General features: G+C 36.7%; 1 protein-coding gene and 1 long non-coding RNA gene across 2 annotated transcripts in view; both read left to right on the top strand.

Annotated features, from left to right (window-relative positions):
• On the top strand, positions 16564 to 17855 carry LOC109845020. The gene is made up of 2 exons (XR_002248193.1): positions 16564 to 16677; positions 17291 to 17855. It is a non-coding gene; the product is annotated as an uncharacterized LOC109845020 (long non-coding RNA).
• The window catches only part of LOC109845019 (ABC transporter C family member 10-like), a 58398-nt gene continuing 58297 nt past the window's right edge, over positions 20624 to 20724 (top strand). The window contains exon 1 of the mRNA XM_020414204.1: positions 20624 to 20700. The gene's annotated coding sequence lies outside the window, so the exon portion shown is untranslated. The remainder of the gene's footprint in view (positions 20701 to 20724) is intronic.

Raw genomic sequence — 20724 nt, forward strand, 5'->3', positions numbered from 1 at the left:
TTGAATAGTAAAACTATGTGTTAATAAATTAAATTGTGTAATAAGATTTCTCCCTTTGTGAAAATTTAAAAAATTAAAACAACAAATAAAATAGCAGAAAAAACACTTAATTAATACATGTAAAAACAAAAATTATGACTACACGTGAGAAAGTCACATAATTTAAACATTTTATGATAGTATAGTGCACATTCAAAGAGTATACTTAATTTTTTTTAATGATAAATTATATGATAAAACTATGTATAAATAACTATATAATTAATTATTAAAGTTTAAATAATTATTATTTTATTCATAATTTATTAAAATAATTATGATAAAATATAAAGTATTATGTTATTTACGTACTAAATACTAAATAATTTTAAAGGAAAAACATACATGTTTTGCCCTCTGAATGCTATTATTTTATAGTATAATATAAAATAAGAATAGTTATATCTTATAATTCTAATACTATTATTTTTAAACTGTTATTTCTATATATTATTAAATAATAGTATTTATGTTTTGATTTTGAATGCATATTTATGATAAATAAAATATGTATGTTTTTTCTTTAAAAACATAAATACTATTATTTTGCACGTGCTTCTATATATTATTAAACTAACTTTTCAATTGCTTTGTATATTCCTCTAATATCAAATAATACTCCAAAGTAAAAAAAGGTTAAATCTTTATTATCACATTGAAATCAATTCGTGAAACAAAAAAAATTCAACATTTAATCAAGATGGATCATGCCGATAACTCATGGTCTAGTAGGAGCTTAATTTTAGAGGTATAGTAAGCTCCAGTAGCCCAAAGGCTAACGTCGTCATCCTTGAAGGCAGTCGATAAATGAGAGCTCGTGGGCTATTGCGAGAGTGAAAGAAAGAGAGATTATGAGGGCAAGAGCTTAATTGGAGGAGAAACTTATTTTTCATGATAGATGAGAGATTTGTGAGGATAGAAGTAAGAGGTTGTATTTATAGATTGATTGTTTGGCGGCTATAAGATGGAGGAGAGGAAGAGGTTTGAATTAAGACAACACTTCATAAGTAATTATGAGGTGTTAATAGGTTAAGAAAAGCTTAATTAGTAGAGTCCGAAAGATTATGAAGACTATTAGAAAAGAAAAAAAGATAATGAAAAGTTTAATTAACGTTAGTAGAGAGAGACTATTATTAAATGAAATCCTTAAGCTTTATCCAAATACAAACAACATATACATATAACCTTCGCTATAGAAATGATTGAATACATCAACTCAATTTTTATTGCAAGTGAAAAAGAATTTGAATTCTCATAATTAGGTGTAAATTAACGTTAGTAGAGAGGGACTATTATTAAATGAAACTCTTAAACTTCAATTAACGTTATGCATTCACCTTTCAGTTCCACATGAAAATTAAAGATCATCCCTTTGAATAACCACCTACCTATTGTCCTTTTTGACCTCAAATAAGGTGCATTAATATGTAGTGCGTATAAGCACATGTATTAGATATATTGTATTATTTGTTGTCAATTGATGTTATTATTGAGGATATTTTTGGGGAAAAAGTTTTAACGTTGTAATAATATAATGTATTTATATTATTTTGAAAAAAACTTAAAATAATAGTATTTTATCATAATTAATATTTTATAGTATACTATATAGATATTAAATCAACGTACTAAAAATATAATGTATTTATGTTTTGCTGTAGTGTAATATTCTTCTTTAAAAATAATAGTATTAGAATTATAAAAATATAATGTATTTATGTTTTGCTGTAGTGTAATATTCTTCTTTAAAAATAATAGTATTAGAATTATAATATTGAATCAAAACTATTATTTATGTTTTGGTAATATTCTTCTTTAAAAATAATAGTATTAGAATTATAATATTGAATCAAAACTATTATTTATGTTTTGCTGTAGTGTAATATAAACTATGATTTTGTTTATGTACTAAATTATGACAGTGATAATTAGTGAGAATTATAAGAGACTAATATATTAATGGGAGGTTATAATAATGCATTTAATTGAGGGTTATGTATGTATGAGGTATATGGTTTATGCATGGATGTATGTGTTTTATATAAGCATGTATGTGTTTTAAATGGCATTTTTGGAAGAAATGTTTTAACATGCCAACACACTTTTATAATAGTATATAAGTTATGGTTTATGCATGGATGTATGTGTTTTATATAAGCATGTATGTGTTTTAAATGGCATTTTTGGAAGAAATGTTTTAACATGCCAACACACTTTTATAATAGTACTAACGGATCGGCTAAGTCCAAACCAAAGCGCTTTTGCAAGAAACGATCGGCTGTTCGAGATGACGAATTCCCAGAAGTTACCATCAATATGGTCAATAAGGGAAAATCCCCGATTGTTGCAAATGATTCTAGCCCCGACTTTTCTCCAGGAAAAAAAGTTAACTCGGGAATAGCCCAACTGATGTCTCGACTCCAGCTGGAAGCGGTCGGACCCAAATAATCCGCACTCATAGTTAATGTGGCTGATAAGGGAAAGTCGATTCAACCTTCTAGCTCTGACCCGCTTATATCGCATCGTCTAACCCCGAGTGTGATGGGGGAACTATTAGACAAAGAGATTATCAGAGAATGCAAAGGGAATTATCCTCGGATGATGAAGCATCAGATGCCAACTCTGCAGTCGCTTCTGACAAAACAGTGTCTAGCCCAGAACAATCCCGCGAAGTGTTTATGATCAGATGCCAACTCTGCAGTCGCTTCTGACAAAACAGTGTCTAGCCCAGACAATCCCACGAGGCATTCATGATCAACACCGAGCAAATCACCAAAATTCTTGAGGATGCTCTAACCAAGCAGAAAGAGACATTCAAGATTGAAATGGAAATGGCTATGCTACGAATGAGGGAAGAGCATGACCAACAAATTCAGGCTCTGTCCAACAAGTTCGGTGAATCCAGTCGTCGCAACCTTGTTGACCAAGCTGGAAGCGATTCAGATGTGGATGAACGTCTCATTGCTGAGAACCCTCCCGTTGACCAGAACACTGAGGGTGGCTCCACTGAAGACAACAACACCGGGGGTGGTCCCGCTAATGATGACAACACTGGGGGTGGCCCCGTTGTTCCTCTCACAAATCGTCCAAAGCATGATACAGACGAGAATAAAAAAATAAAAGATCTCGAGAGCAAAATCAACGCTCTAATGTCTGCTCGAGAGGTAAAAAAGACCGGCATTCCATGTCCCTATCCAAGAGAGTGAGATTCAATAGCATACCCGGTGAAGTTCAACTTGATTAACTCCCAAGACCTTAAATATGATGTGATGAATGAAACTTCGGCAAAGAAGATTTGGGAGGTCCTAGAGGGCAAATATTTGACGAAGAGCATCGAAAATCGTTTGCATTTGAAGAGGAGGCTTTATCGCTTCCAATTGAAGAAGGGGACATCCATTAGTGATCACATGAACCACTACACGAAGCTACTTGCAGATTTGGCGAATGTAGATGTCAAGGTTGAAGACGAGGACAAGGCATTGTTGTTATTGAGTTCCTTGCCTGACGAGGAATATGAGACCTTCGTCCTCACTCTTATTAATGGAAAGGCATCACTTTCGTATAGTGAGGTCACCGCAGCCCTTGTGAATTATCAACTTCGAAAGAAGGACAAGGAGACTTCCATCGAGCCGGTTGCTGGTGCATTGGTTGCAAGAGCTAGAAGTCCAAACCGTGGAAGAAGGTCGCAGTCTAGAGGGGGGTATCCTGCAGTTGGTAGGAATCAGTGTGCCTTTTGTAGAGAGGATGGACATTGGAAAGCCGAATGCCCAAAATTGCAAGCTGTGAAGAATAAAGGGAAAGCTATTCAAGCTTCAGAGGTGAATATTGCCAAGGCTAGTGGCGATGTTTCAGATTCAGATTCTTCGGGCTATTCGTGCCCAGCTCTTCCGTCAGTTGATGTTGCCGACTCCACCGAGTGGATGTTGGATTCTGGTGCTACTTACCACATATGCCCTAGAAGGGATTGGTTCTCCAGCTTTCAGGAGTTGGAAAGAGGGGATGCTGTTCTCATGGGTAATGATCACAGATGCCCTATTGGTGGTATTGGTACCGTTCGGATTCGGATGAGTGACGGGATGATCCGGGAGTTGGCTGATGTGAGGTTCGTTCCTCAACTGAGGAAGAACATCATTTCACTTGGGGTATTGGAGGCAGCAGGCTATAGGGTGACTTTGGCGGATTCTCGCTTGAAGGTCACATCGGGGTCCATAATTGTGATGAAGGGAGTCAGGCGGAGTAACTTGTATTATCTACTTGGGAGCACGGTAGTTGATAGGGCGCTGACTACTTCTATGGCTAGACTGTGGCATTGTTTGGTGCTGGGATATATTGTTGGTTATACCGTGCACAGATTGTTGAGGAGTGCTATGACTTGCAGATTGAAGTCCTGTGAGCACATTGGTATGAGCAAGAAGACCGAGGTGGAGTTCAGCACTTCTATCCATCGATCGAGAGGTCTTATTGGAGGTGTTCAGTCAGGCATTTGGGGGCTTTCCGAGGAGGCATCATCGGGAGGTAATCGTTATTTTGTTTCCTATGTTGGGGATTGTACTAGGCATATTTGGGTTGCAACCAAGTCCCGTTGGTATAAAGACCTAGTAGTCCGCAACAGTTGGAGGAGGTGTATGGGCAGAAAGGTTACCAGTCGTACTTATTCTAGTAGGAGTCCTTTCTTGCATTGGTGCCGAGCTCACGGCAGTTGGAGACACTTCAGAGGGAAGGAGACAGTGGGGCGACGTGATGAGATGGCGGATTTAGTGGGCCGTTCTTTTCTGGAGGAGGATCGGTATTGGTTGTCGAGCAGTGGATCTGGTATTCGGGCTTCGACACGATTGGGCTATCTTATGAGGTTGCCGACTGCTGCGTATAGAGTTGTTAGATCTGGTGGAGCTGTTTCAGATTTTGGCCGGCGTCGGATATTTGGCTACCCAGCACTTGGTCACATCGTTGATGTGAGTTTGGATCCGATTGCGCAGTTGGGATTCAGGAGTTCATTTGGTTATCAGTTGGGAGCTTCTGAGTTTAGTCTGAGCAGGTTTGTCACTTTGGACTCTCGGCAGGTGGAGAGTATTGATCAGGTCAGAGGGATATCGCAGCAGGTGGAGGTTGATGCTACTCCACATTGGGTGGGGATTTTCCCACATACTCCAGGTCATTCTGCATTGGTTGGGATTCGGGATTCCAGCTGAGGTGGCACAGCGTGTGAGTCATTTATTTATGGGTGCAGATGATGAGGTAGTTGATTTGGATGCAGCTGATGGATATGTTTTGGATACGGCCATTGTTACATCTCAGGTGGAGGTGTTGGACTGTTTTCAGATTGGGGTCGTTGATGATGCTATCAGCCGCAGGTTGGATTGAGGGCCTTTGGAGGCCCATATGGTGAACTACGTGAAGGCTTGATTCCTTGGGCAAGAGGATACGTAGGCAGTCTTTATGATGCAGCCGATTTGGTGAGCGACATCGACATTTGGGGAGAGTGTTCGCACTCCCATTTGGGTCTCAGCAAGTGAGGCATTTGGTGTAGTCGGTGTAGGCTCAGTTGTTTGGTGAGTAGACACAGTTGGTTTGGGGTTGAGTGTTCGCACTCCGTTTTGGATCTCGACGTGTTGTGATTGGAGTCCGTTGTCATGAGTCCGTTGCCATGGCATACTGGGTGCAACAGTTGAGGTATTGGTTTGATCGGTGTCGGCTCAGTTTTTTGGTAGAATCTTCGCCGAGGTGGTGGTCGACCGCCGATCTCTCTGGATTCTGGGTTTGATTACTGGATGGTGGGCGGTCGACCGGCCCGGTCGACCGCGATGGATCGCGGTCGACCGTACCGGTCGACCGACGCTGCGGTTTTGAGTTGGGCCTGTTTTCAGACCCGCTTCGTTTTGGATTTGTATAAATACCCATTGGGTGTTTTTTAGGGTTAAGAGCAAGGACGAATTTGAGCAGATTGAGAGAGTTTTCTTTGGGCTTCTATTCTAGGAGCAATTGGAGAGATTGAGAGTTGATTGTTGAGGGTTTATGAAAGATTTGTAACCCTAGTTTGTTCCTCTTGATTTCTAATAGTGAAAACTCCCCCCTCCTTGCCCCGTGGACGTAGGCATCTTGCCGAACCACGTAAAACTGGTGTTTGGTTGTTTGTGCTGTTGATTTTGGTTGGTTGTTTATCTTTCTTGGCGATTGTTTTGGTTTCTAATAGTGAAAACTCCCCCCTCCTTGCCCCGTGGACGTAGGCATCTTGCCGAACCACGTAAAACTGGTGTTTGGTTGTTTGTGCTGTTGATTTTGGTTGGTTGTTTATCTTTCTTGGCGATTGTTTTGGTTTCTCGAGGCACAACAACGTGTTGTTAGAATTTCAATACAGAGTGCAAAAAGAGCACTGAATTATTTTTTTAGGGTTCTTCTACCGTGATACTCTTGATTCTATTAGTGGATATTTGCTCCTCTTCTGTCAATGGAGATTAGCCAAAAGACAAAACCAAGTCACATCTGTATGTTAGATAATTCTTTCTCTTCTAAGTATTTTCAACTTGAGCTTGACTTTTTGTGCTTCTGGAATGGAGATTTTCCATAACAATGTGTATGTTTGAAGTATAGTTTCATAGGCCACCCTACTTATTGAGTTTTGAGAAGTCAATTGTACACCTTGTACAAAAAACAAAATAGAAGCATCAAGCATTCATGCTACTGTTACTAGGATGTGTATAAGGATTGTTCTGGAGCATTAAATTTGTTTCAAGCTTAATGCCTAAGCTGTAGTTACATCAGATTCTCAATGGATCAATAATAACGGTGCATTCGGTCCAGATACGGCTTGGATATGATATTTACTATATATATCCATATGCGCTTACCCATCTCGGATATGGATACGGATATACCTCCGCAAGGAAAATTCATATTTGTATCCGCTAAAATCGGATACAGATACGGATATACATGTGGATATATAAGCAGATATGCATGCGGATACAATACAGATATGAGAAAACTAGATAATATTGAAAAAAAATAGTTCATGTGATACAAAAGAGTTCATTAATATATTCATTATATCTAAAAAGCTAAGATTACACATGGTTAAATTTTTATTATTTTTTATAAATTTATAATTTTATTTAGGGAAATATTTGTTATTAAATTATTGAATGTAAGCAATAGATCAAACATATAGATATAAGCTAAAAATTCAACATTTGAACAATGAAATTATATTTATTGATTGATTTGCTGATAGTACACTGATCGCATCTATAACGTGATCGATCGATCAAATATTGTCACAAGAATATACCTAAAAGTAATGTTTGATGATGTGGATGTAAATTCAAGCTCATGACATTAGAAGCTTGACTAAGCCTTTGCAATACGTGATGTATGAGTGCATATATTCATGCATGAAAATTTCAAAATCCCATATATAATTCCAAACCACTCATTAAACTTTGTCCTTCCCTTTAAATAGCACCTGCTATCTTTAGCATTTTGGCATTAAACCGTCCCATTTTATGCTGAAGATCCACAAGAGAATCACTTGCTACCTTTTCCTTTGAACTCTTTTTAAGTCAACAAACGTTAAGGGTATTTTTTAAAACTTTTAAAATTATAGATTTTCAAAGTCCCATTTGTATCTTTGATTTTTTAAAAAAAATTGTAGGACCTTTATTCTGATTCGTGAGTTGATCCTCTTGATTGAATTGCTAACCAGAGTTGCATACTCTCTTTTGAGTTCCATTGACTTTGAAAATGTCTTCAGCTTGTTCACACAACCGCTACATGCACCCAAATTAAGTGGACATTATTAGAATATATTGCTTTCCAAAAATAAATGTTTAGGTTTAATATCTTTCATTTTTTTAATTAAGTAGAAATCTTGGTCTGATTTATATATCAGTTAAAATGTTTTAATCAAGTGGGATGAGTGTACTCAAGTCTGTTTTTGTATACCAATTAGAAAAAGTGGGATGAGTGAGTTGAAGTTTGTTTTTTGTATCCCAACTAAAACAATGAAATCACATTTTTCCTACAGGGCAAGGAGCTTCGACTTGATCTTATCCATTAAAACTTTCCATTCAATAGTAAACTTATCCTTCCATGAAAGTACCTATTATACCAATGAACATGTTCATCAATAATTATAACAATTTGTGAACTAATTTAAAGTTCATGACAAAGTTCTGTATATAAAGAATAGATAGGGAACAAGTAGTAAATGAACATTTTTTACTTCTTTGTTTTATTTCTTATCTTATAACCTTTTTGTCTTATAACTTAATGATATGTGAGGGCAATCTCTCACTTGGGACTTTCTTGGCATCTTGAGTTTTTCCTAAGGGTTTTTTAAATGATTTACACTCAAATCTCTCACTTGGGACTTTCTTGGCATCTTGAGTTTTTCCTAAGGGTTTTTTAAATGATTTACACTCACTTCCCCCCATCCAAATCTTTAGAGAGAACAATCAACTCTTTGCGAAATAAGACCACCATAGAGACATAGACACTGTAATGCACCTTGGAATCCGGTAAGCAGCATGCTCTTCTGCAGAAAAAACAAATCAGGGCCAAAAGCATAAACGCATTCGAGAACAGCAGCTAACACCGGAACTACAACATCCAGAAAAAAGACTCCGCAAGCTCAACATCCCCTTAGGATAAAAACATTAGATACAATAAATGATCCAAGAGCTGCGCATAATAGAGAAAAAAACTTGTGCAAACAGTAACATTCAATAATACCTTAATTGATAGTCATAATTAGCAAGAAATCAACAATGTCTGATGTAACACCAAGTTTCAAATCAAAAGGACGCTTATCCACAAAAGGAGAACAAAGCACTGCAAGACCTAAACTTAACTACAAGGCTACACCTCCACCCATTCAGTAAGCCATATCTTTGTGTCCAAAACCAATATATTAGGCATTCATGTTATATAATAATAACAGCTATGTACTGTCAGCAAAAGTAAGCTCCTAAAATCTTCAGTCACATCCTGATGCAATGATCGGTCCATTATAATCATATCCCGGAGTATAATAAGACACTCCAACGACCCCCGAGCTGTGACCACCATCACTATCTCCATAAGAGTGAGAACTATAACTCCATCTCCTCGAATAAGAGTCTTTTCGATAATCATGGCCACCGAATCTGCTACCACCACCAAACCTATGATTTCTCCCACTTGAATAAGACGAACTTTCAGCATATTTTACAAGCCAATCTGTGACTTCTTGGTTTGCTTCCTGCATGAGCACAGATAGAGACTTGGCCAGTTATTGGTTTCCATCCTTGAAGAATGTTGTAGCTAAGCCGTATTTTCCAGCTCGGCCAATTCGATGTACGTAGTCATATGTCTTTAGGGAGATCAAAGTTGATCATGTGAGGCACATGAGGGATATAGAGACCATGAGCAACCACATCTGTAGCTACCATGATTGGAGTCCAACCTCACTTGAAGGAATTTGAAGCTTTCTCACGCACCTGCAAAGAGCACATCGGTACATTCAACATAAGTTTAAGTTGTAACATACTATTATGAATAGCTATCTGGATCAAAAGATCAAGCATTCTGTGCATATTTTTGCTTGAACTAAAATTAACATGTAGTTCTTGCAAACAAGTATTTTCAAGAAGGAAAAAAAAACATACAAACACCCATTTGTCCAACCCAATCCCAGTTCAAATCACCCAGATACACTGTACAAAATTGCTTCACCTTTAATATTCATTATAGAGATAATGATAGGGGAAGAAGAAAGCCATCCAAACTCTTGAACTGGTGAAAATAATGGAAAAAGTGATGTTATTTAGCAAAATTTATGGACAAATAGGCAGCCAGATCCACTTTCCCATTGGAAAATTATAATATTAAAAACATCCATAAAATGAGGAACATCAAATTGATATTAACCCCAAATAAGCATATCATTATAAGTCTTTGAGTAGTCAGAAAAATTTAATACCACAATCTCCAACATATGAATTGTAAATAATTTTAAGAATTTTAGCAATAAAAAAATTATTTTCATAAGTAGACACTGAATCAAAGAGTTAAGTCATCCAAGGTCGTGCGCATTGATTTTATAACATACAGGCTGGGAGTAAACCAAACATAACAAGTAAAAATGCTGAAGAATGTAATATAACTTACAGGCTAAGTATGATCTCCATGTATAGTTGTTGCAGGGAAGCCATTAGAAGTAGGAAGGCTAAAAATCGGAAATTTCAAGCCTTTTACTTATTTAACAAGACCAACAAGTCTTTCAAATTTATCCTAAAAGTCTATGTCATGATTGTCAAGAAAAGTTTCAATGGTAGACTTATTTACCCGAGCATTCCTAGAATCTGAAGCTTCATAAGGGCCCGGATCAAATTGAACACCCAAGGATTTATCATCCCTATTAGGGTTGTGACTGTTTGGTTGGGAAATCTTCAATTCCAAATCAAGATTGCGCCCGCTGACTATCCCAGGACAAACAATTGCAAATTAGAGGCCGGTTCATGATCCTTCATCCGAAATCATACACTAGTAGAAAAATGAACAAACTAGACGGAACAAACTAGACGGAATTTTTTTCCGTCTAGTTTGAAGCAAACTAGACGGAAAAAATTCCGTCTAGTTTGTTCCGTCTAGTTTGAATCAATCTAGACGGAAATTTCCGTCTAGATTAACAAACTAGACGGATGTTATTTTTTTTAAAATGACCACTCAACCTAGACGGAATTTCCGTCTAGGTTGATACAACCTAGACGGAAATTCCGTCTAGGTTACCTGAAAAACTCCCCCTCTTTTTTCATTTTCCCCGCCTCTTTCTTTCATTTCCCCAGTTCCTTTTTCTCCCCTCTCCATCTAAAAATCCCCAAACGGCCAAACCATCTCCCTCTCCAGACCCCCAAATCTCTCTCTCTATCTCCACGCCGCCGGCTCCAGATCTCCCTCAACCGCGACGGATCCCTCTCCCACCGCACCGAGATCCCCTCTCCACCTCCATCTCCACCGAATCCATAGCTCCCGTCCTCCGCTTCGCTGTCGCCTTTCGCCTCCTCGTCGTAACCCTAATCATATTATGGCGCCTCCTCTTCGATCCCGACGATACCTCCGCCTCACTCAACCCTCCGTGCCTTGGCGAGAGATCTCAGCCGTTCGATTCGATCCGATGGCCAAAGACCCCCGTCGCTATAGAGAGCAGCGTTCTATGGGACGGCGTTTTCTTCGTACGCATTGCCGAGTGCGGGTACGAGTACGAGCAGACCTACTCTTTCCTCCCCCTGCTTTTGTGCATTTTTCTATCTCGAGTAATTGATTACCAAGGTAACTGACAAAATCTTGTATATTGATGCCTCTACCAGCAAATTACCAGGTCTTGAACTTGGTGGGTCATTAGGTTACATGCTCTTTTAATAATTTAGCTCTCTCAGACATTTTGTTTGATTCCTTGATGACAGCAATGAGACAAAAACTTTTGGTAATTGTGCTGGAGGTATAGCAGGAATTATTATTTCCATATCAATTTTACATACATCATAATAGTACTATATGAGAGTCCATCAAATATCCAAATACTGAAATATTTGACATGGTACCAATTTTTGCATGTTGCTTGTGATTATTAGTACTTTTGTGGTAATATCTGTTTTACCCAAATGTGCGCAGACTATGAATACATATACAAGTGCAAAGGGGCTCTCAATATTTTAGTTTGTGGCCGTCTTCATAGTTTTTCTTATATTGTAGTTGATTTATTATGATGGATTTTAGCACCAATGTTTTTTAGTATCCAAGGTAGCTCCATTTCTCCACACTGGATTATGGGAGTTTATGCAAAGATTGTTTTGCATCTCAAAAATATAAAACGACATTGTTTCATTTGTGATGATCATGAAGATCCACTTTTCATTCTTACAGTTCAAAGTAAATACTATCAAATCAAAATTTTGATTATTCATATTTCACACCATGTTGCCATACAGTTTGTTTAATGCCGCAACTTCCATAATTTTCCATTAGTCAAGTCAATTTAATATTTTTTTCTTATCTGCTGAAACTTTTTTCTATTGTAGAAATGAAGCCCATCTAGTTTTCCGCCAACAAGCTGAGCAACTGTTGAGTTCCTCTGGGATATCAGCACTAGATCTACTTGCTTAAGCACTTGCAAAATCTGCAGTGTGTTCTACTTTTTTTTCCCTCAGTTGGAGGAGTTTGGATGCGTTAATTCGACCACTTACATTTGAGCTTTTACTTCTTTTGCAGGGATATACTGACATAAAGAAGAGATCAATTCTTTCATCTATGGAAAATTATGTAACTGTATTTCTTCAGTCAGGGAAGCCCTTTTACACACCCACGTAAGCAATGTGGCCTTAAAATTTCTCATATCAGTGAATTTAATTTTGATGTGCATTGCTTCTTTCATCTATTTCCTGTGTTAATGTGCACAAGTGGTCATCTTATTATTGTTATTATATATGATTGCTTATTGAAGTTGTTGTCGCCAGATTTACATTATTGGTCATCTGTTATTTACTTTATCAGCTAAAAGCCAAGTCATATTTAAAATTCAAATTACATGAGAGCTTAGAACTACTTAGGTATTTACGATCTTTTATGATTATATGACTATGAACAAATACACTTGTTCTTCTGACTTCTATATATGTATTCTCTGCATTGACTTCTACATATCTTGTTCTTATGACTGTGTGCACAAATTACATCCTACCCTTAGTTATGTATGTTTATTTTTTATCCATGGCTCTAGCTATTTTCTCTTCTTCATTGCATCCTGCCTATTTATCTTTCCCATTTTCCTTCTTATCTATTCTTTTGCTTCTCTTTTTTAACTGAGTGTTCACGTGCCATATTGATGACGTTCGTTGCTTTATCCTAATAAGCATTGCTTACATTTACTATAGTTCTTGCATATTACATAATCTATAAATGTGGTTGACTCCTCAGAAGTCCAGCGAGTGCTTGTACATGAAACTGTGAGCATGCACATACTTTCTAGTTTCTTTAGTACATGTTAACCTTATGTAAATTCACCGGTATCCTTAATTGACACACAGTTGGATAATTTGGCTGTAAGATAGTTTGTGGCAAGACATGTTATATAGTTGAAATAGAGTTGTTGATTAGGGGGTAGGACTCTAGTTTCTCTCATTCTTTTTCATAGTTTATATGTTTTATATATATATTTTATATTTCAAATGCATGGTGAGAAGTTGATGTTCATGTCTGCTCATAACTATCTATTTGGAAGCTTTTTCTGAAAATCCTATTCTGACAACACCAAATTGCAAGTGTATTTCATGATATGGACTAATTGATGTTAAATTTTGTATAATGTAGGATCAAAGAGGAAGAAACATGATGCTTCAACAAATTGGAGGAGTAAATGCAATTGGATTCTATAAATTATGCGAAGTTCATCAAGTTATGTAAACAATTGTATTCTTTATAATCTATGTAAAAAATTTATGTATCTTTCTAGTTTTTTGGTGAATGTATTATTTGAATATAATTATATTTGATATTGAAATATAATTAGATCGATTGTGTTGGATATGAATATGATTTGGTGTTGTGTAATATTGTGTACGTGTGATGTTATATAGCATGCAATGTGGGTTCTGCAAAAAAAAAAAAAAAAAAAAAAAAAAAAAAAAAAAAAAAAAAAAAAAAAAAAAAAAAAAAAAAAAAAAAATAGACGGATTTCCGTCTAGGTTAACAACCTAGACGGAAATATAACTTCTGTCTAGGTTGGTTTCCGTCTAGATTGATCAATCTAGACGGAAATCCGTCTAGTTTGATCCAAACTAGACGGAAACAGAATAAACCAATCTACCTAGACGGATTTCCGTCTAGATGAACCAACCTAGACGGATTGTAGACCAACCTAGACGGAAATTTCCGTCTAGGTTGGTCGTTTTTCTACTAGTGATATCTTCAAAAAAAAAAACAAGTGGAAAAAATATACGAACCGGTATTACCACTATTATTGGTTTCAGGAAGTATTTCACCATCATAAGTAGTTGGGTTAAACTTGATAACAGCTTCACTTCCATTATTTTTGATTGCTGCCCTGTCATAAGCCCTGACCACCAACAGAAGAACTGTGATAGTTAGCAACCACGTTAAACTTCTTATTCATACTAAGGAACTTATTGCCAACATGTAGAAAATCAGTGTTCGGTAGGACCTTGCAGCTTCAATTTCGCTATCAAATAACCCAAGATATATATACCTACAACAAGAGAACGAATAAGCAAGAATAAGCATGAAGTAATGAGCATTTGGAAAACAATTACACCTACAAGAGCTTTTAAAAATGATATCACTGTTTGAGATGAGGACCCAAAAAGAAGAGAAATTGACTTGTGCGCTGCATATAGATTCTTATCAATCACAAACAAACACAAAAGCAAGGTGAAAAAAAGGAGTCGTATGAGAGGATACACATTGCTAATATTACTCAAGAAAGAGGTGGAGGAAAACCATAGGCACCCATGCAATGAAAGATGCAACTACAGTTCCCCCTCTAAAGTTTAATTTACTACTTTTTGGAATTTTAAGTTTACAACTCCCATGGTGAGAAAAACGGTTTTCCCTTGGCCGTGAAATGTCACTTTGGAACTAACTGAAGGTAGGATAGGTGATGACCTGATTCATCTCCGACTCACCGAGTTGTAAGTAAAATAAAGATGCGATTAAATAAACACCCACACTACAGAAGAATATTAGCAAGATAGAATCAAGATAATTTCCTAGAAAGAATTAAATAAAGCATGTATATAAATGGCCCTTGCTTAGAAGATTGGTTTCTCCACAGAGCTTCGAAAAAGTATTGTACGTTTGATCAATTGTTATTCAAAATTTGTTAATGTGATTAGCATTTTTTATGATTTGTGGATATTTAGCCATCAAGAAAACATCAAGTGAACACTTTCCATACAAGTTAAAAGGTTTCACGTCTTAGCTAGCGAAAAATTATTCCACTTTAACAATTATCCCATTTTGCATGAAAATGTTCTAATTGACTAACACCCCTTTAACTAATTGCCATAATTCGTATGAGTCATTTCATTGCTAAGAAATCGAGGAAGGATGTATGCCAGCACGGACAGGATTTGATACATTTTTAAACAACATACACAATATATGCTAAAAGAGTCTCTAAGAAAACAGAAATAACATGCAAGAAATATGTGTCTGATGCATGAACAACCTGTCGTCGTAGATTCACTGCTTAGTGCTTACTGAAGTAGTTGGGAACTCACCCTACCAGTCAGTAAATTGGACATGGAAATATTGACATTATAAACTCATGTAAAAAGTGCCACTCTAGTTCATTCTTTATCCTAACATATCCGGCTGTGCTTGTAATCAATTAAAAATGGAAGAAACTTTCTATGTTTAGAATTCAGTGAGTCATCTTGTCTATAAGTGACTTGCAATTGTTGTTTCAGGGACACAACGGCTTCCACGCCTTGTTGGCCTTCCTAAAGCTCTTGAAATGATCCTGGTAAAGTACTCCGCCTTTTTCCATTTATTTTGCCTATAGAAGACTTGTAAAGGCTGCTCGCAGTTGGGCTTTGGATATTGTTGAATTCAGAAGACCATGGATCAAGAGTCTTTACAAAACAGACAAGATAGAGCCCCTTGAGGAGGCCAGGGAAATTCTCAATTTTGCAAGAACTCAGGCCCGTAAACGAGCTGCCAATCTTCATCATCCATTGGTTTGTATTGATGTCATAGAAGAGGGTATAGTCTCTGGACCACGCACGGGACTTTGGAAGGTAACTTCATACATGTCTAGAGATCCTAACTACAGCCTTTTCAAGTATTTGAAGTCCCATAGCCAAAAACCATCTTCATCTTTTTGCTGAAGGCATGGCATCTGTTTTTGTTAGGAGGCAAATGCTTTTCAGGAACTACTTCATTCCGACACATGCAAAAGCTTAGTCCATGTCTTCTTTGCAATGCGTGCAACCTCAAAGGTAGAGGATTCAGAGTACTTCTAATTTGTCTGTATTAGTTTCTTGTGTGCTTGTAAATTAACCATGCAACTGGCAGATGTGTATTGCTTAGGGGTGCTAAGCCGCATTCGTCTCTGAGGAAATATCCGTAACTGTATCTGTTAGGATACGAATTTGGTTACTCAAATTTATAGCCAACAAGATATGGTTACAAATATGGTTTTGTAGTGAAATATCCGGATCCGTATCCGAAATATCCGAAAACATATTAGTCATACTGTTACTATAGTTTTAATCCTTAGATTATGGATTTGAGGTTAATTTGATGATATATATATATATATATATATATATAACGGGAGGTGAGCTGCCAGCGTAGGTAATTTCCTAGGCTAGCGCCACGTGTCAATTTGTAATTGGCTGATTACCCATTAGCAAATAAATAGTTAACATATAAACAGTTAGCATATAAACAGTTAACATATAATGCCAAAGTCAAATAAACCAAGGACTAAAATGCAAAAAAGCAAATCCCAAAAATCCCACCTTCCCCAAAAAGACATTGGTTTCTTTTCCTCCTCCATCCTTTGCCGAAGCCAATTCTCAAGCAGCAGGAAAATCAACCGAACCTCCATCCCACGCATCCCCGCCCTTCACCGATCTTCCTCAGGTATTTGCATCAATCTTTGAAGTTTTTTATTTTTATTTTTTTAAACCAAACGCAATCCTCCATCCCACGCATCCCCATCGCCGATCCTCAGGAAATCCAACGCATCCCCTTCGTCGATCTTCAGGGAACCCGACGCTGTCCTTCACCGATCTTCCTCAGATATTTGCATCAATCTTTGAAGTTTTTTTATTTTTTAAAGGAATCAACTTAATTTTTATTTGCTAAAAGTTTGATATAGTTTAGAATTATTAGAATTATTAAAATTTATTTTTTTAAAGGAATCGACTTTAATTCCTGCGCGATTGTTCTCCTTAATTCACAGACATATAGTTGATGAAAGTTTTTTCCCCAACTACTTTTATTTTAATTTTTATTTCCTAATAGATTTATCAAAATCCTTAGAATTTATGTGCTCTTGTTTTTAATTTTTATTTTTATTTTTTTAAAGGAATCAACTTAATTTTTCCCACTGTCGGTAACTTAAAATGTTGAAATAATGTCAGTTATCGATTTTGTCCAACTATGTTGATGAGCATGCTGAGTCTTTCGGCAAGAGTGTTTTGAGCTTATGCAGGGTGCAAAACTTACAGATTTGGCTTGGAGTTTTGTGCAGGGTGCAAACTTACAGATTTGGCTTGGAGTTTTGACATTGAGATAGTTGATAATGAAATGCTTGGAAATTTGACAGTGAGGTGAATTGTTCATGAAATGCTTGCAACTGTTGGTACTTGATGATGTTTTGTAGGCTACTTGTCCAAAGGCTGTTGAATGGGTTCACTGAGCTCAATTTCTATGCAAGCCTCATGTCTATGTTTGGTCCATGTATACGTACATCCTAGTTTTTGTAACCAGTATCAAAATTGAAGAATAAGCCCCTTCTTTATCAAGTTAAGATTGTAAAAGAATGAAGATTAGTGATGCTAAAATTTTGCCTATTGAAGAGTCTCTCCCTTTTATTTTAATTTGCAATCTAAGGAGAATCATCATCTGCAAACACCTGCATTCACATTGTGCCTGTCAATAGGAAGATGAAGTTGCATGTAATCTCAATGTAATAATGTTCGCATCACACATCCTCCGAAGAGCTGATGCCTTTTAGCAATGTAAAGCGAGAGATATCTTGTATTATTTGCATCGGAAACAATGAGAATTGCAAACTCAAGAATTTACAGAGTTCAGAGCAAGTCCTAATTCATGCATCCAATTTAAATTTCAGGAGAAAAGAAAGCCATATACCAGTTTTCTGGTATCTTAATTTCCCATGAAACAAGTTTTGTCAATTTGCGTTGATGTTTTATTTGTCACTCCGTGGATCCCGAACCTTGAGATGTTTTTTATTTTTTATTTGTCACTCTATGTTCATGAAACAAGTGTGCTTGAATACTATTTACTTTGCTCCGTATCAAACACTACGCACACATTACCAATAAGTCATCAGTTATACCCTTCTCAAGCAATAAACTATATCTAAGGTGATTACTGCAGCATGTAGGGGTGAGCATTCGATTAGTCCTCGGGTTTTGACAAAATATTTGACAACCAAATTGCACTGACCCTCTAAAGAAAACCGAATTGTAGCGAAGTGATGCAGTTCGGTGCGGTCGGTTTCCACTAGGAAAAATGGAAATTTCTCCGCAACAAGCAGCTACCTGCTTACTGAGAATATATTGTGTAGGGATGCTCGAATAAATGAAAGGATTTTTTTGTCTTGAATCAAAGTAATAGTGTTTTTTTCCTACAGATTCATATTCATCTTTAACAAATAACATTGCTAAATTATGAACTTAGTGCACTCTTGAACATATGATGATATGAAGGCCTTCTCATTGCACGAGACTTTATGAACAACAAAAGAAATCACAAAAAGGAAATATCTGTACGAGATCAATGATTATAATCCATAAATTAATGGTAGCAGTATGCTAGTATTGGAGCCCTTCGAGTCCTAGTTGAACGCATTTCTTCCAAACAGGCGAATGCTTAAAGCCATAATCCGGATGCTTTCCCCATCTACTGCAACTTTATGAAGAGGAAAAGGTGAAAGAAAGTGAACTACTGTAGGACAAAAAAATTCAGATGAAGAGGAGCCACATCTTCTCGTTTGAAGCCTTCACAATTATCAAAAAAGTTCAGATGAAGAGGACTAGCGTATGTCTGCATAAATACACGAATCAATGAATACATGAAGTGACTTGTAAACCGAAACAAGTTGTATCAATTAAGTAAATATGCAATTAACTTTATAAGAAATTAAACATCAAAATACCTAGTTGTTTTTCGGAGTCGGATGATGAACTTCAAATTCTACCTGTATAAATAAAAAAGAATCAGTTGAATAAATGGAACTAGCTGTAAATAAGATGCATCACTCAACTAATGTAAATAGCTTTGTGAACAATTAAACATTAAAATACCTAGTTGTTTGACAGGTTAGCAACAAGAGAATTAGTGTAACTACTTTTATAATGTCCCTTTTGACCACATCTGCCGCATGTCCTCTTTTTATCTCTTTTTTTCCTGTGCTTGTTCAAGTCCCGATTTCAATCTGCTAATTGTTCTCGACCGTCCCTTATGTTTTGTAGACTCGAGAGGGTCACGAACAGTGATTTGAGGGAGTTTCTTAATAGTATGGGCATGAGTACTAGATTCAACCCGACTTGTAGCTTCAGTCCCCTTGATTTGCTTAGCACTGATATCTTTTTCATGTTTTTCCATCAAGTTAGAAAAAAATGTATCTATTTTATCAAAGACCATAGGTGATTCAGGTGCCCATTCCATCACGTTATTAAATTTTGCTCTCAACGCCCAAGAGCGCAAAGTACTCCATTGTTCTATATTATTATTAAAGTTTTTTTCCAGCAACACATTAGAGACTCCAATATTACGGTGTCTTGCATTCATTGTCCATCTATGCATAATGTATTCTTCAGGAATTCTTACTAACTGATTTGATATCATAATATGAATGGCACGCCTACATAATATTCCATCAGTCTCAAACATAGCACATGTACATGTTATTCTCTGTTCATTTTGATTATAAACTACATGCTCCCATACACTTCTTTCAGTAGAGAGCGAGCCAACTATGTATTTAGAAATTGATTCTTCTTTTCCCATATCATCATGAAACAAAGATACAGAAGCCTTAAGCTCATCTTGAAACCTCTCAAATATAGCTCTTGTATATGACTCTCCAGCTTGAATCTCAATCGGATGGTTTAGATGCATCACAGGCTTTGTATTCAAAGTAGCACAATCTTCACTTAATTCTTGAGAACGGCATGACAATATTGCTTTATCTTATTGCTCAACAAAGTCGGGCAACAATGTTTGAGAGTTGACGTATGTGTCAAAGAAGGCATTTATACTTTCACTACGTTGGCTTGATGTCATTCCTACAAAGAAAGTATCTTTGAGATAGCATGGAACCCAATGTGTTCTATTTCTGTACATGGTTTGTAACCAACCTTCCTCATTTTCTTCTATATTGAACTTTTCTTTTAACTCATCCCATTGTTGAATACATGTTTCAATTGTCTTGCTATGCCACCATCTATTAAAGTAGTTCGCAAACTCTTCTCCATGCAACTTTTGTAGAGATAATAAATGATCAACCATGTGCTTGCCAAGATGCCATTTACAATAGCGATGCCGAGTATTTGGAAACACTCTTTGAATGGCATTGCATATAGCTTTATCCACGTGTGTAATAATAGCATGTGGAGCCACTGCATGATTGGGTGAAAAGCATCTAGGATTTTATGCTGGGTGAACGAAACAGCACCTAGCTCTAGCCGAATCCCAGATGGGACAAAATGCTGAAAAAATGGTGGGGGCACGTGCGATACGTACCAATTATTCCTCAACAAACTTCCTTTAAACAAAAAAGTAGATTAAGAAATTACCCCGTGGGCAATGTGCAATCATTATAATGAGTGCACCTCTTTCATCACATATTAAAAAAACTAGTGCTTGCAGATGGAACAACTTCGTTACACCTTTTCCTTTTTGAACTCTTGGGTATGAATCCATGCGGTTATCTTT

The sequence above is a fragment of the Asparagus officinalis genome, chromosome 6 (genome assembly GCF_001876935.1).
Source record: "Asparagus officinalis chromosome 6, Aspof.V1, whole genome shotgun sequence".
Taxonomy (NCBI): Eukaryota; Viridiplantae; Streptophyta; class Magnoliopsida; order Asparagales; family Asparagaceae; genus Asparagus; species Asparagus officinalis.